Below are 12,518 nucleotides of genomic sequence, written 5' to 3' on the forward strand. Positions count from 1 at the left end.
AGACACATAACTTGGCTTTATATTAGCACGATACAAATATCGCTAAAACGTCACTAGGCACAAACGAAACCTATAACGACGAAAGGAAAAGACGAGACTTCAAAAGGCGCTTTTCAGACTTGTAACTGTCATGTTGAATGGAAACATAAATGTCACCGGATGGTGTGTGTGTGTGTGTGTGTGTGTGTGTGTGTGTGTGTGTGTGAGAGAGAGAGAGAGAGAGAGATTTGGATTTTTAAAGTATCTTAAACAATTTTCCAGTCATATCGCTACGACGTCTTAAGTGCGGCAGCTTATAATGATATCTAACGCTTGAGCATCAAACTCCAGACAAGCAACACAAACCTCTTAATGCTGAGCGCCAAGCGAGGCAGCTGTAAGTACAATTGTTGTACGTCTTTGGTATGACTCGGCCTGGGTTCGAACCTGCGACCTTCCGCATCATATTCGGACGCTATAAGTACTTCTGCCACCGGAGCGGTCCGATCGTATCTGCACTTTTCAGAATTAGTTAATATAAATTATGGGATGGACCAAATATTAAAGTAAAAATGAAAAAGTAATATCCGCCATGAAAATTTGCACGGTAAAATAAACTAGGAGGTGTGCATCACGCTATATAGTGTTAAAAGGCATGACAATCAGATGGTATCGATGTCCTTCTGAGTGTTTTTGTTAAGGTAACTTGATTTATCACGTTACGTTCTTTATGATCTATTTTTAATACATTAACACATCTCGGATACTCCCCGAAAATAGAAATTAAATATGCATGGGAATTATCGAATTATTAGTTTTTTTACCAGTCCTCAGCAAAATATTTTCTTCAATCTTAAATAAAAGACGTAACTAACGTGATCAATAGATATTCTGTGTGAAGAACAAACTGGCTTTAGAAGTTGATATTCCACTGTAGATAATATAATTACTCTAAGCACATAGTTTCCCTGTGTAAATTTCTAATGAAATAAATGGGTGGTTTTTATGCTCTTTGTTATGATTATGAAAAAGCATTTGACGGTATTGATAGGATCTTACTTTCTCATAAAATAGTATATCAAAATATTGAATTATTCATAATTCTTACGATACCGAAAGCCATAACTACAAATATTAAAACTTCAGCGAAAATACAAATTACTCTAAATAAATATTTTGTCTGCCCTAATGGGGCAAGGCAATGTTGTGTTTTATCACTTTTTATTTTAATTATTTAAAGATTCACATTTCTGACTAGAACATTGGCGTAACATTAGAATCTCCTAAATTATTTGCACTTTTACAATGCATGTCAGTAGTTTTTGGTAATCTGTCTGAGATCTCGAATCCATGTATTTGATACAAAAATGATACCTATTTTGAATTACGTGTCGGACGTTTTGGGCTTTTACAAAGCAAATGACATTGAGGTTGTGCCTTGTCTATTTCTAAATACATTACTAATATGAAACATACACTCCAAATTCTTTTAGCTTTAATGAGTTAGGTAAAATGACAAAGCAAGTAGTAAGATATATAATAATTCGTAAGTACTGGTGCAAGGTATCAAAGACAACTGATGATATATTCCCAAAATAAGGTCATAATCTACAAATGACATGGGTCGAACACTGTGTGTCAGATAAATAATATTGAGAGCCTACTATTTTCACGAGGAGAGGAATTGAAGACGTTTGAGTTTATCAAAAGTTGGGTTATGCGAAACGGATTTTTCATGCATTTAAACAACGCTGCAAATAGAATTTTCTACAAGAACTAAATGGACAGCTAAATTCAGTGGATATATTACGATCCTATAAAAAGTGCAAGAACAATTTGAGTTATCAATTCACTTTAGAATGTTTGAACTCTTGTACAGAAATGAATTCAATTCAGGTTGTGCACCTGTATAAAACAGAACCATGCAGTATTTTCATCACAAAGCTAAAATTGCGACTTTACATGTTTTCACTATGAATATTTTCTTTCTCATTGGCCACAATGGGTAGGTAACCTATAATGGAAGAGGAAATAACTTAGATAATGGTAACAGAGCCAAATTATATTGCATAATATAATAGGAGTTATGTCTCTTGACATACCATCCAATATATATATATATATATATATATATATATATATATATATATATATATATATATATATATATATATATATATATATATGTGTGTGTGTGTGTGTGTGTGTGTGTGTGTGTTAGATAAGTTAAAACATATACTGCACTATCTTAAAGGGACAGAAGATCTACTGACAGATTAGAATTATTAGCAACGCAGAACTAGTTTGTTTCTTGTTTCGTCTATCTTTCTATTGTTTTTGAACTGCGGAGTATTTAAATGACCTGTTAGATTCTTATTTAGCTCCCAAACACTGGATTTGGTAAATAATTGAAGCTGGCCAGTATGTTCATCAACTGATACTGTATGTATGAGAGAGAGAGAGAGCATGATTGTAATACGTCAATATTCGTGACACATATACTGAAATTGCAATACAGCATTTGGTTTTATGTCTCTGTTTAAAGCTTTCCATGATTTTAATGATTGTTGATTTGATTACGGGGAGTCGGTATGGGGAATATATTTCGCAAATCGAGTAAACAGCTAATCACTAAAAGCAGGCGTCATAATGTACATAGACTGTATGGCACCAAGGATTACTTTCGTAAAATGGACCCTCCCTAATTTCTTACCACAGGAATTATCGTCATGTTTTATTGTATAAGTGCTCTGGTCATTTGAGATAGAAATAAGTCTGTGTTTTAGGTGCATGAGTCTTGATTTGTGCTACAGGTCGTGAAATATCCAAAAGTGACACTGGAAAGCGAACTGATGAATAACACAAAGGAGAAGGAATAAGAACATTGCAAGTCTGAAATTAAACCCCTATAAACGTGTGGAATTTAGCTGTTTAAGGAAGACTGCGTGCAGGTTTTGCACGTTTGTGAACCAAGCACTTCAAAACGACTGTTGTCCTGAATCCCTTGGGAACAGGGGAAACACACATGCAGGTGATGTTTATCTCTCTCGGTAGTGATGCGATCCATGACCCCCTGCGTGTAACAATATTTGCACAGGAATGACTTACAAACAGATCAGTAAAGTCAGGACAATCGTCTGGTTTCCTTGATAAAAACTTGAGCAGCTTTGAACACTTTACAATTTAAATCATAAGATGCTGGTATCCTGCATTGATCTCCCTAATGTCTGTACTCCAGTCTGGTTAAAATCAGATCTCCACCGTCCAAGGCTGAAGATCTGACAGCGACCGCTTAGGGGTCATGTTCTGGTGACCTTTCAATTGGCTAACGGAAAAATACACCTTTCAAAATTGTGACAGAGAATCAAATCGTTCTGTACACATTGATGCGCTTCAGTCAAACTGCACAGTCTCTCACATGCAAAAAGATAAGACTTTATTTTATTGGCTGATGAAATCACGATTATGATAATATCATGGGTCACCAGAACATGACCCCTAATCGGTCGCTGACAGATATCACCTAGGACAGAGGGGTCTGATTTTAATCAGGTTAGGTTGTACTCTAAAAGATAATGAGACGCAGTTTCATGTGCCTCCCCAGACTTATTCAATTGTAATTGTGTTGAGTAAGTAAGCAATTAGCAAGATCCCTATGCTTACTTCTAAATTCCTACATATAGGAAACAATGTTTTCCTCTCCCAGTATGTATAGTAACCCGCAGTTCGGTAAGCGCGTTTTGAAAATACGACCTTTGACATCCTCGCTAAAGATAAATAAACCATAAAGCACCGCTCCCGGGGAGCGATTTCCAACATTCGCTATTGTACCAAGCTCAAGCGCAAATAAGAGATGATATTACTGCTGCATTTGTTCAAATTTTCGCAGAAAAACAGTTCGTAAACAAGCACTCATTCCGCACAAATTTCACAAAGATATGATAGTACCTAAAACATGGATTTGACCCCCAAGGAAGTTCACCAGACCGACACTTGTGCCTTCCATATGATCGGGTACGTGGACCCACATCTACGCAGGTGGACCACTAACATGGCTGTGGTTTCAGCAGATGGATCCAGGAAAAGAATTTACCCGAGCCATTGCGACATTGTTGGCAAAACATGTGTGCGTTTTGTCATGGACATATCGGTAAACATCGCGATGAAGCCATTGTGGAATAATCCAACCACACACTTGCTGGATGGTTATTCATTCATCAGTATGCTCAGGAATCGTTAACTGTAATGAAATGAATGCAAATACATGTACGATCGAGTTGAAATTCAGTAACGCGAATAGGCAGAAAATGCTGCTCGGAAAGCAGCTTTACCACCGCAGCCATAGCGTTAGACTGAACCGGAAAAATTGGTTTGGTATTTGTATATCCCAGAATAGTTGGAAAACGGACAACGTCGTGCTACTGACCCGGCTTGGTCCATTGATATGTCAAATCCAGTCAACATTCCTGGGTAATCAAGGCACTACCATTTAGTATTAGCGTCGATCAAGTCACTTCCATGAGTAGTGAAGCCTCCAAGTAGGGCAGTTGTGCAAGAGCAATTGCAAGTCGGTCCCGCGAATTATTGCTATATTTATTGTGGGATTTGCGTGCACCCACCCATAGTGGGTGATTCTATCAGGGGAAATCAATAGGGTGGTGTCCATCGAGGACAATCTTACCACCTGGTGCAACGACATACGTACATGCGATGTTGCTTGTGCGAATTTAAGTTATTTCCAAAGACACGTCGATCGCATACATGTTATGCTTGATATCTTTCGCAATCAACAACCAGGGAAACTAATTGGTTTTCTTGATGTTCTTGCCAGTTCTACCAGTTCCTTCCAGATCGAGTACATTTTATGTCGCAGTCCAAGGATGGGATTATCCGCGCATTCATCCTTGAACTTCCCGGTAACTTTCTTTTTGACGTTGCTGACAACCTGATGGGCCTTAGAGTCCTCGCTGGTGTCGTATTTGCACGCGAGGGTTATCATGATCATATCAACCTAGACATTGCTGTTGGCAATACCCATAAGCAACGAGTCCTTATCCTAGTACAACTAAATATTGCCACCGTCATACAACTTAATCGGTTTGTAAGAACTCTTACATCAGCAGTTTTGATAAATCTAACACAGACGCACCAATGTAAATGGATTTCATGAACTTTAGCTTGGATCATTTGCAGTGTACGGTCAAAAGTCCTCAATCGAAAATCATACATTACTCGAATGATGGGTATGCAATCACCCAGTGAAGAAATGGTTGTTCATTGTCCCAAACAAGGTTGACACGGGTTCTTTTTTTGAAGATTTTCCATGGTTTTCCCAAACATGACATTGTTCATCTTTTCAAGTTTGCTTGGAGTGGCTGTTTGCATATCCATATTCATCTGAGTGTAATCAGGCATCCATACGTGTTGGAGGAATCGATGCTCCCGATGAATTCGCGAACACACTCTTTTCCAATCGCAGATACGACTTCATGTTCAGGTTGCTTCGTCGACATAGTTTGCTTCGGGCAGAGATTTGTATCCTGCTTGGTGAATTCGTCGAATTTGCCACGCTATAAACTTTGATTCTCATCCACAGGCGCACACTGCAGTGGTTACAGTCACATGTAGAGCATCGAGAGGGCTTCCCGGGGCTAGTGAATACTCATTGAGTGTGTGGTGAAACTCTTCAGGGTATTCCAAGTCGATATCGAAGAAGTACCCGTAGTTGCTGTTGTTGTCATGCTCACGTATGTGTTTATGGATGCTTGCATCATCAAGATTGATCCACTGATACTAACCTGCTGACATTGGTTGCATCATCGCCAATCATTACAGGTTGTCGGAGTTTAATACATGGACAGAATCGTATCCGCTCACGCCTGGGTTGTTCGAGCAAGTGAAATGGTTATTCATCATTGAAATCCAGCTGCGACTACCGCGTCCGATAAACAAACGTTGATCGATGTCAGACAGTTCCAACTATATCTTGGCCTCAAACGGTGGCAATCGAGTTTTAGAAATCTTCTGGTCGCTAGTAAATAGGTAAAATAAACTTTTCAAATTCAGCGCCACCGTATAGACAAGTGATCATAAAGCGGTCATAACCAGTAGTTTCCGCTGCAAGGTTATTAACTAGTTTATCCATATTGGAATTGGGCAACTGCAGCGAATCAGTGAAGTATAGCTGGTCAAGCCGAAACGTCATGTATATTTTCATGTTGTTGGGGATGACAATTATTGCAGCGTTCGATGCCGTTGAGATTTTTTGAATTATTAAATTACCATAACACCCGCACAGGTACATCCAGAACCCTTGCTTTGTCTTAGTAAATTCGTAGCTATCCATTGCGTGCATTGTGTGCGGCTCCTCTGAACATACCAGTAATGTGACAGTGAATGCGAAGGTTTGATCTTTCAATGGATCTAAATGCTCCATCACAGATACAATGATAAGATGACTGTCATTACGGGTCAAAATAATTATCTGTGGACGAGGAGGGGAGCTGTTACAGATTCCATTCACTGTAAGCTCAAGCGGTTTAATAACTCCTCACCCCAGTTCTTCCCATAGTACAACATTAGCGGATCAGTCGCTCCGTCACATCTGACAACGGTGTAGCAAAACACTCCTTCGACTTATTTAGCCACTTAAGTCGTATTTGTTTTAACCTTGGTTTCTAGAGGAATCTTACGCAGTCGAAATCGACGTAAATGATATATACAACTTTCATCTTCCGTTGCACCGCTGCGAATTTCAAAACGTTCTTGTCAGGTTCTTGTGAGATCCTTCAAGAAGACTCGAACCGATTGCCTTCTGGGGAAGAAATTGGGGTGTGTCGTTCCACCCAGAAAAATGCAGCATCCTAAGAGTATACAGGAAGAAATCACCGATCTCGTCCGAATATACTGTTATGGAGCACAAACTAACCACTGAGCAGGCAACACAATATCTCAGGGTGGAATTGTCCAGAGACCACTCTTAGAAAAGGCATATAGGCACACAGAAAAGATGGTGAAAAACGGGAACAGTAACCTTGGTTTCCTACGCCGCAACCTACAAAATCAATAACGAGGAAGTAAAAAGTGCGGCATATTTCACGCTTGTCCACAAGGTCTTGAGTACTGTTCAACCGTGTGCAACCCAAATAATAAAGAACTAATAAATAAGATAGAGATGGTTCAGAGGAGAGCTGCTAGATTCACTACAAACTGATACCCTAATACTAGCACTGTCAGCGCAATGTTGAACCATCTCCATTGGGAATCACTCGACTCCGGACGGACAAGTCCCAGGTGAGCATGTTGTACAAGATAGTGAACAATCTAGTGGACATACCAGCGGGCAAATACGTCACCCTAGCGTATAGCCAATCAAAGGCAAACTACGGTGATAAGTTTCAATTAAAGTCAGCATCAACAAATTGTTTCAAGTTTAACGTCTTCTCACGTACAATAGGGACTTGGAACAAACTACCATTAATAACTGCAGAAGCTCCTGACTTGGTGTATCTCACAAGCAGGCGCTTTCCACAATCGCATTTTAACGAACTAGTCAGCTACAAGTAAGACCTAGTGATTATCATAGTTATGATGGTTGAAGTTCAGTATCTCATCGCCGCTACGGAAGCCGGATTTGTCTGAGTATGAAGGAACAAAACGTACACCGACACTCTTTCCATTATTTCTGCCTTTCCTAATCAGTACTATTCTGACTGTCCTATCGCTACGATGGATGGATGGATGGATGGGGATGGATGGACGGACAGACAGATAGATAATATGCTGCAGGTTCTCACTGACCCTTCCACAGTAAAACTCATGGTTGTTAAGCAGTTGCAAGAAGTGTTGGCACAGAAACACTCTGCCGTCATTCTTGCTGTGCTGGTACAACATCAGAAAGATTTTAGCACTAACCTTATTTTGTAAATAGCATGCAAAACTATACCCCAAGGTTTTCCTATATTAATTTTCATAATTTCAGAATGGATATGATATAAGAATAGGAATATATCAAGCCAACTTACATGATAAAACTCAAAAAGACCCAACTGTTTTTAACTACCGAAATAGGTGGCCCAAAGCAGTGATGTACTTCACAAGAGACTAGCTTGAGGAAATTAACTAGTCAAGTGTATAGAAGGTTATCTCCCTTGACTTGTCATTCATAATGCCATTTATTCTTTCACTCTGAATAGTATCCTGAAAACGTTTATTTTCATAGTTTAAAAAGGTTTTCATGCTTTAAAAGTGTGAATTTCTCCAGCAATTAAAAATTAGCCCTGCCTCTTGCTCTGCTTGCTTAATCTACTCTTCTAACCCACTTAATCCACTCTTCTAAACCCACTTAATCCACTCTTCTAACCCACTTAATCCACTCTTCTAATATGATCATTAACACAGATAATACTGCTTGTTTAATCTATTCTTCTAACATTGATAATAAATTTATCAAAACTATTGTACAGTCATTTCAGTTTTATACCAAATCAAAGCAAAATAAAAAATTTCAGCACTTATTGTTATCCACAAACAAAAGACTAGTTTATTTGGGGGGAGTCTTTTATGTGCATGTTTTTACTCTCCAAATATTCTCAAAGGAGTTCCACAGTTAGGAGAAAATCTGTTTTCCATGCACATGCTGTGTAGTCTTCCATTATCAATTTCAATATGGAAAAAGACTGAATCCAGTTATAAGTGTGATGTGGTAAATTAAAACGTTGATGATAAAGATTACCTAGATTTTTGAAAATAAGGGCACTGCACATGGATTGGTTGATTGAGGAGAATTTTACCTCCTTTACCTGAAAAACTTTAGTACAGGGCTTGAAAGGTCTGGACACCGTGGAGTCAATGTACAAATATGGAAGACAATTAAATAAGCATCATACCAAAAGCAAGTAAAGAATTCGCAAGTAAATCAACATAGCATTTAATATTTCGTCCTGCATGTGTTCACATTTAGAAGGATAATTTGTAATATAAAAATATAATTATACAAAAGAGAGAGTATCATAAGATAAAAACCTACTTTTCTGGTAGATATAATTTATTTTTTTAAGAGATTATATATATTTATTCCTTTTCATTTTTTATTATACTGGTCTAATTGAGGTTTGAATTTGTTCCCTTGTGAACTAATTCCACATGGCATACCTAATCTTTCACCTCATTTCATTTACAAATACTGTCAAATCTACTAGGAAAACAATGAAAACATTCAAGCACATGTTTATACTCAAAGTATTCTGATTGTAATATTCGGTTAGAACACAAGCAATGTATATGTTGAGAGGTGTCAAGAGCTGATGTGCACGCTAGTCCAACAATCTGTGTATCCCTGCAGACAAACTAGGTTGGGTGAGGTTGGAGTGATGGTACAGACTGAGAGAGGAAAGAGGATTAACTCAGAAAAGTGCAGAGACCATGCACTATGTTGAAGCAATTACCATCTCGAGAAATTTTCTCATTTATTTCAATTTTCTTCATATTCTGGCTACATTTTTTTATTAATTAAGTTTCCTAATGAAGACTAGGGTTTAATTTTCCTCCATTCAGATTAATGAAATCAGGAACACAGTTCATTGTATTGCAGACATTATAGACATCATTCCATGAGCAGATAAAGGCTTTATTTACATTATCCCTAGAGCAGATAAGGGACTTACTGATGTAATCCCATGAACAGATAAAAGCATTGTTGACATAATCCAAGCATGGAACAAGCTAAACATTTCATTTTCTTGAAACTTACAGCATGCAGACATTTAATAGTGATTCCATGCCTGTGCTATGTGCTTAAGTGTACTGAACACATAACCAAATGGGTGCTGTTCCAATCCTACAATGAGGTCAAACAGGATGGTTACCATGATGTGTCCTTGGATCAGGCACTTTAATAATATTAACTTTGCACTAATAACCAACTTGTGTTGACATACTGTAAAACATAATACCAACATATGATATCTTCACAAGTTAAGGTACCTTTGTTAGCCATCTAGAAGAAAATAGCAATCTGGCTTTCTCTTTTAAATTTGTCATGTGCCATTCTTGTATTTGCTGTTTTACTTTTTATAATAAAGGAGAAATAAATCAAGTGAGTTACTGCTGGTTGCATAAATAATGGTGTCAACTTCTATTTGAAAAAAAAAGCAAATGGTGAATTAAGCTAAGAGAGACTGAAACAGGCCTAACTGATAGACAGTTCAAACTAGCCAAAAAACTGATGGCATTGACAAATAAAACATGGCTCAGATCAGTTGCAGGATACTTAACATTGTAACTGTATGATGGTTGTTCCTTTGTCTATAAGAGACAATTAATGGAGGCTTAATTTCTGCCCTAGTTGTTCCTTTGTCTATAAGAGACAATTAATGGAGGCTTAATTTTTGCCCTAGTTGTTCCTTTGTCTATAAGAGACAATTAATGGAGACTTAATTTTTGCCCTAGTTGTTCCTTTATCTATAAGAGACAATTAATGGAGGCTTAATTTTTGCCCTAGTTGTTCTTTTGTCTATAAGAGACAATTAATGGAGGCTTAATTTTTGCCCTAGTTGTTCCTTTGTCTATAAGAGACAATTAATGGAGGCTTAATTTTTGCCCTAGTTGTTCCTTTGTCTATAAGAGACAATTAATGGAGGCTTAATTTTTGCCCTAGTTGTTCCTTTGTCTATAAGAGACAATTAATCGAGACTTAATTTTTGCCCTAGTTGTTCCTTTGTCTATAAGAGACAATTAATGGAGACTTAATTTTTGCCCTAGTTGTTCCTTTGTCTATAAGAGACAATTAATGGAGACTTAATTTTTGCCCTAGTTGTTTCTTTGTCTATAAGAGACAATTAATGGAGGCTTAACTTTTGCCCTAGTTGTTCCTTTGTCTATAAGAGACAATTAATGGAGACTTAATTTTTGCCCTAGGATGTGCTCAGTGACCTTGGAAAGTCTTGCATAAAGGGTGTGGTTTATATAACAAATTGTGGGATATCTAAACTTATTGGGTGTTATACAGTCAGTAATGAGCTGATGTGTCATAGAATCATATACCAAAATTCCACCTACCCAGATGAAGCTGTCCATATCAAAATCTGCATCATAAAAAATACTTTATTCAGACAAAAAACAAAAGTAGAAAATGAAAAATACAGTAATGTAAAAATAAATTCAATACAAATTTAAATAAATAATATAGATAACAATAACAAAAGAGGCAATTTGATACACTATTTAAAACTACTTAGATATGTTCATACAAATAGGAAATATTAATATACATATTAATCACACAGATTACAAAAATATTATGAGTTATACATCAAAACAAAATAATAAATATATATATATATATATATATATATATATATATATATATATATATATATATATATATATATATATATATATATATATATATATATGGCACTAAACAATATTAAGGAAGCAAGTCTGCAAAATGTTGTATTTACTATCTAATACATAATTATAAGTAAACCAACTTGTGTTAGACTGCAAACCACACAGACCTTGATCTATTTTCACAATGTGCTGGCAGATCTGTTCTATGCAGTTTGTTAGGTATAATCAGTAGATAAAACACAGACCCTGATCTGTTGGTGCATCATGCAATGGCAGATTAGGGTTGATATTGCTTGCAGTTGGACTCAACTTATCAGTGAATATAGACCTTTCTATTTTTGTTTCCATGGGCGTGACCATATTAGTATCACATGACCGTCTGCCATTAAGGTACTGATTCATCTCTGTGGTTTGTCTTAGAGACAATTATTTCCTATGTGTTGATTCTGAATACCAGTGATTATCTCAAGCAGTCATATCAGCAGGAAAGCTTTTGTGTGTAGATAAGTGATCTTTTTCTTAGTAAAACGGTAAAAAGTAATTCCAAATTACAAACGATTAGCAAGATCAGAAAGTTAATAACATACAATCCCTGGGCAATGCCGATTAAGTCTTCTTCCCAGTTATTCCCATTTTAGTGGACCAGATCGAGTCTTTAAATTTCAGACTCAATAAATTCCTTTAAAAAACAATTTAATCACTAAATGATTATAAGAGCTGCTCATTGACCAAAAAATAAAACAAAATTATGGCATGTTATATCTACAAATGCAAAATGCCAAATAGTTTTGACACATGCAGCTGATATTAAACCCATTAGTCAGAGTCAGTTATGGTCTTTCAAAGAAAGTGCACATAACACCTTAAACCTGAGAATGATGCAGTTTTAGCTGACCTGACAAGAGAACACTTTCAAGTAGTTTCAAATCCCCCACCCCGAATTACTGCCCTACTAACATCTTGGTGCAATGAGTGGGAGACTGGAGATAGTGACTTAGATACCTGATTGTAGGACTGAAGGAGAAAGGACAAAAAGTCACAATTCTAATTTTTACAGTTATGAAACAGGTGTAGGATATAACATCAGATATTAAATTATCACAATTATTTGTATTGGTGTTATGAAAAAGAGAAGGTCAACAAGCCACAATATGACTTATATAATTTTTTTAAGTCTTCTTACTGCA

Source organism: Sinohyriopsis cumingii, chromosome 6 (assembly GCF_028554795.1).
Source record: "Sinohyriopsis cumingii isolate HCF-2022 chromosome 6, ASM2855479v2, whole genome shotgun sequence".
NCBI classification, from domain to species: domain Eukaryota; kingdom Metazoa; phylum Mollusca; class Bivalvia; order Unionida; family Unionidae; genus Sinohyriopsis; species Sinohyriopsis cumingii.